The following is a 5,186-nucleotide window of genomic DNA, read 5'->3' on the forward strand; positions in this document are numbered from 1 at the left end:
TAATAATTTACAAATTATCAAGGGCTCATGAGGGAGGGGGGAGCGGGGAGGGAGGGGAAAAATGAGGAGCTGATGCCAAGGACTTAAGTGGAGAGCAAATGTTTTGAGAATGATCATGGCAATGAATATTCGAATGTGCTCTACACAATTGATGTATGTATGGATTGTGATAAGAGTTGTATGAGCCCCTAATAAAACTATTTTTAAAATAAAGAAGTATCTTCCAGATTTGCAATTCGAGGCTTGAATTTTATCTTGAGTTAGTTCAGGTTAAGATGTGCTGAGCGTGTTCTTCGCTGTGGGTGTTTGAATTCTAGGTCCTTGAACATTGCATTCTAATACTTACTTTGGCTTCTCAAGCTGCCCTTTGAAAATTTCTACTCTGTTCTTTGATTTCCTGCTTTCTTCCACTTGCTTTAGCTACTCTGCGATTATGAGCAAGTTTCAGAGTCTCTTCTGACTTCCACTTTGAGCTTTTCTTTCTTTCTTTTTAATCACCCTTTGCTTTCTTCATGAAGGATGGTCTTCATGTGCTCCCACAAGTCATCGTGTCTTCTGTCACTGACGTTCAATTCATCAAATCTATTCTTGATATGTTCTCAAAATTCAGGTGATAGGTGCTCCAAGTTGTGTTTTGGCATCTGTGGACTTGGTACATCTTAAAGAACAATTTTGTGGGGGAGGCCTCCCCTCATCTGGGGTTAGTTGCTCTTATTGAGAGGAGTGGGAGAAGACCAATCAGTTTCTGCCATGTAACATTGTTCAGCAAACACTCCTATAATGGACCTCAGTGAACCTTGATGGAAAGTGAAGTTCAGAGGTCAGGGGAAAGGATGGACATGCCTTTCTTGGAGTAGGTGATTTTACTTCTGTAGGCAGTTAAGCCAGATAGGACAATGTAACCTTGGGAAAAACTGCTTATCATTATTTATAGAGACCTCCCCCCAAGGGGAGACTATACCCCGAATTACGTTCGTAACGGGGTACTTTTGGCCTAGTCTCGATCCAGCACTTGGTGACCTAGGCTGAATGCTATAAACAACAGGAACTTTGGACTCAGTCCTTTTAAGGTACACAACATCCTCCTAGGCCACGCCAGAAAGATCTGGTATGGAAACCATCGGCGGAAATTGGACTTTACCTGAAATTCCCAGGGAGTAAATTGAAGGAACTTTAACACGCTCTTGGAATTAAGGCTGAAATGCCTTAGTGTGAGAAGAAGCAGGAGACATGGATTTGGAAGTATTTGGCCTGTGATTCCAAAGTCTTGATTTGCAGGTGCCCGATAAATAGCAAATGAAGACTTACCATAAAGGTAGGAAAGGAAGAACAAGACCAAGGAGGAAGAGACAGCACGGCAGAAACATGATGCCATTGCCTAACCTTTAAGTTGCTCCTGTTTTCTTTTCTCCTACTGGAGGGAGGAAATGGAATTCTTGTGCATAGTTGTGTGCAGGAGAGGCTCTTTAGTAAGGTAAATTCAAGAGGCGGGATCACTGACTTAAATAGTCACTGTTGCACTCATATTTTGCATTCCCATCATCAATAATTATCGATCCATCTTAATTGCAGGTTTGGTCAATTTCCAGGTGAAGACCTTGGTATAATTCTTCAATTTCTTCAGCACCATCTGTGTTGGTAGTTGCATAGATTCGAACAATGTCTGTATTGATTGGATTTGTTAGGTGGGTAGATATATCCTATCACAGACCACATTGTACTTCAAGATTGATTTTGAAATTTCCTATTTTTGGCAATGAATTCACTGCCGTTCTTCTTCACTGTGTTATTCCCGTCAGAGTAAATCATATTGTTTTCTGATTCACAATGGCCAATACCAGTCCATTTCAGTTCAGTGAAGCCTAAGGTATTGACCTTTATGCTTCCCATGTAATTTCCGAGGACTTCCAATATTCCTGTTTTCATACTTGGCGCATTCCAAGATTGGATCACTAGCAGATTTGTGCAGCTCTTTCTCTTTACATTGAGTCATGCCCCATCAACAAAGGAAGATCCAGAAGGCTCATTGCCACAGGCTTGACTCAACTCGGGTGCCCACAGTCGACTGCACTGCCAGGAATCAGCTACTCCATAGTGACATTTTGAGTGCCCTCCCCCCAGTGAGACCCACCCTCTGGCGCCATCTCTGATAATGTGCTGCTTCCATTCATTAGGTCTTTAGTACCTGACAATGTTTCTAAGCTCTGTCAAAGCTTTCAGCAGCTAGAGCCTCCTGCTTTCCAGAAGTATGGGGCACTGCATCATGGGTACAGGGGGAGAGCCAATGCTTCCCTAATTCCAGCAGGCAGGAGAGGGATGTCCTGTTCTTTCCAAGAGGTGAGAATACAGCCTCCTAGCAGGCAATCACTTCTCAGGCCTCAGGGGAAGTAACTTCCTCTTGGGTTCCAAAGGGCAGGAAACCTTCTCTTACACCCAAAGCCTGGGTTAGCTCTTCAGGGATCAGGAAGGAGAAACTGTGCTTGTGGGGAAGGGTACATAGTTTCTCCAGCCTGCGTGGCTCAGGAATGGGAGCTGTGGTTGCCCACACTGCAGGGCTCTTGAGCCCTAAGATTGAGTCGTCCCCTCAGGACAGTCTTTCCTGCTCTGTGCAGTCTGATATTGCAGCTCTGTTCGCTCTGCCTACAAGGAACTAGAGGCCCTCTCAATATGCCCGCGCGCCTCCTGCCTAGAGCTCTTCAATGGTCCCCTCCACGTAACAACATGTCTTCCAAGGAGACCAGTGTCCCATATGCTCAACAACCCTAGCAGGACCTCAGCTCTTTTTCTGGGTCAGCAAGACCACCATAGTCACATGCTCTAGAGGCCAGCAAGTGCCTTGAGCTCTGATGACATGTGCCTAAGGCAGTGGTTCTCAACCTTCCTAATGCCACGACCCTTTAATACAGTTCCTTATGTTGTGGTGACCCCCCCAACCAATATCCACTATCCATCTTTAGGATTTGTTTCTCTAGTACCCCACTCCCAAGGTGCCAAAATATGTTAGTCTGGGTTGACTAGAGAAACAAATTCATAGATACTAATATGTGTATAAGAAAGAGCTTTATCAGTAATGAATGCATGAAGCACATGGCCGCGTGGGAAGAACTGGAGGAAATTATGCTATATGAAGTAAGCCAAGCACAAAAGGACAAGTACAATATGAGTCCGCTGAGGTAAACTCAAAAAATCCAAAAGGGGTGAAGGAGGAGACAAGATGGTGGACCAGGTGAGCCACACATTCTGAGGGCTCTTTTGAACAAGGCGGGTTTAGTGTCCAAGTAGCCAAGTGGAAGGATTCTGGTGAGTGAGAGATCCCCCGGGACCACACCCCACCCAAACCCCATGCATCTGTCCTGAGCCGGGCCCCAGGGATCTGGGATCCGATTCTTGGGACATCTCGGCTCATCAGGCTTAGCGGACCCCAGCTTCCATGCTGCCACCGCTGCCCTGATCAGCAATAGACCCACTCCACCCCCAGACTGGCTCTCCACATGAGTTGCTTGGCCTCCCTGCCAAGACTCGTGCAGCTGTGGTGGGACCCCCCTACAGCAGCTACCCACTTGTGGGACCCCACTAGGAGCGAAGTTTTTCTTTCCCACAATTCCCCTCTCCCCACATAGCAGTGATCCGCCCTTGGGCTCGGGTCCCTCCCTCCATTCACCCAAGGCCTCAGTAACTGACCTGCAATCTACTAGTGGCTGGCTGGGTGACCTGCACTGGGGATGATCCACCCCCATTGCTGCCTGGGCCCTCTCCACCGGCACTTCCACCTTCCCACCCACTCCCGTCAGTTTAGTTCCCGCTCCCTGCCTGTGAGGCTGAGTTGTGGAGCACTCTCTCAGCCTCCAGCACTGGGTTTTTCCAGAGGCATGGGCTCACTGCCAGGGCTCATCCTGCTTCTGCCCACTGCCCTGCATTTCCACTGGAGCCACTTCAGGCTGGCCCGCGCCACTGCACGGCCCTGTGCCCGTGGCTCCAGAGTGCTAAGTCTGCCTGCTCCAGCCTGTTTCTCACAGTGTGGTGGGCTGCTGACACAGCCAGGACCCTGCGCCATTAGCAGCGCCGGCAGCCCGAACAGTGAAGGTTCCTTCCTACTAGGAAAACTAACGACATGGCTTTGTGTTCCCACTCTGGTGCACTGCGGGGTATCCCGCACCAGCAGCTCTGAGCGCTAAGCGCACCCGCACCAGTGCATTCCTCCCAGTGCAGAGGGCGGGCACCATTGCTCTCTGTTTCCCACTGCTGTCCGTTCCTGGCTCGGCCAGCGTCACTGTGGAGCCTGCACTGTTCACAGGGCTGGCGGCTCAAAAGAGAAGCATCCTGCATGCTCAGGAGTCTGCTGGAAGACCTTTGTGCTCCCCACTGGAGCCCTCTATGTCCTCTCAGGCTGGCTCTCACCACTGCAGTGACCTGTGTGGTCTCCAGTGCAAGCTTCTAATCCTGCCCTCCCAGACCCTTTCCAGCCAGCACAGGAGGCGGGTACTGCAGCTGCCGTCTCCTACAGCACCCCTTGCGGCCCCAGCTTTTTCCTGCTGGTGCAGGAGGCTCCCTGTTGAGGTGCATGTCCTACCAGCGTGGCGTCTGCCTACTGGCTTAACTCTACAAGCCTACAGGGACCTGGGGAGTGCATGATCAATCTGAAGAGCATTTTCCTTTCACATAGCCTGGCTCTGGAGCCCCATATCAGCACCATTTCCCATGGCAGCTAGGCCTCCCCCACCTCCGCCTTCCATTACACATCTCTAGAAATTGGAGGGAAAAGGAGGGGAAAATTTTTACTATTTTTTTCTTTTCTTTCTCTTTTTATTTTTAGTTATTATTATTACTTCTTTTTTCTCCTCTATTATGCTTTTCCTTTTTTCTCTCTTTTTTGTTTCTCCTCATAAATTTTTTTTAATTAAACAAGAGAGGTGCTAAGTGTGCCCTGACAGACCAGGTCAAAGCAGCATAGGGGCATTAATTGAGGCTCCAGTTCCCACTCCAGTCACTGAAACGTCTCACCACTGTTGGCCACTGAGCCATCAGTGAACTCTGCCAACACAGCAGTCTGATCCACCTCTCTAGTAAGTTATAGGAAGCCCCCTGAAAGCATCCATAATAGTAACACAGAAACGGTCCTAAGTGCCCCCTGGTTTCCCATAAACATGGGGGTTACAAAAACGTCGAGGAAAAATCAACAGACCACA

Source organism: Echinops telfairi, unplaced genomic scaffold, assembly GCF_000313985.2.
Source record: "Echinops telfairi isolate 266 unplaced genomic scaffold, ASM31398v2 ScPeMD7_7472;HRSCAF=8510, whole genome shotgun sequence".
NCBI classification, from domain to species: Eukaryota; Metazoa; Chordata; class Mammalia; order Afrosoricida; family Tenrecidae; genus Echinops; species Echinops telfairi.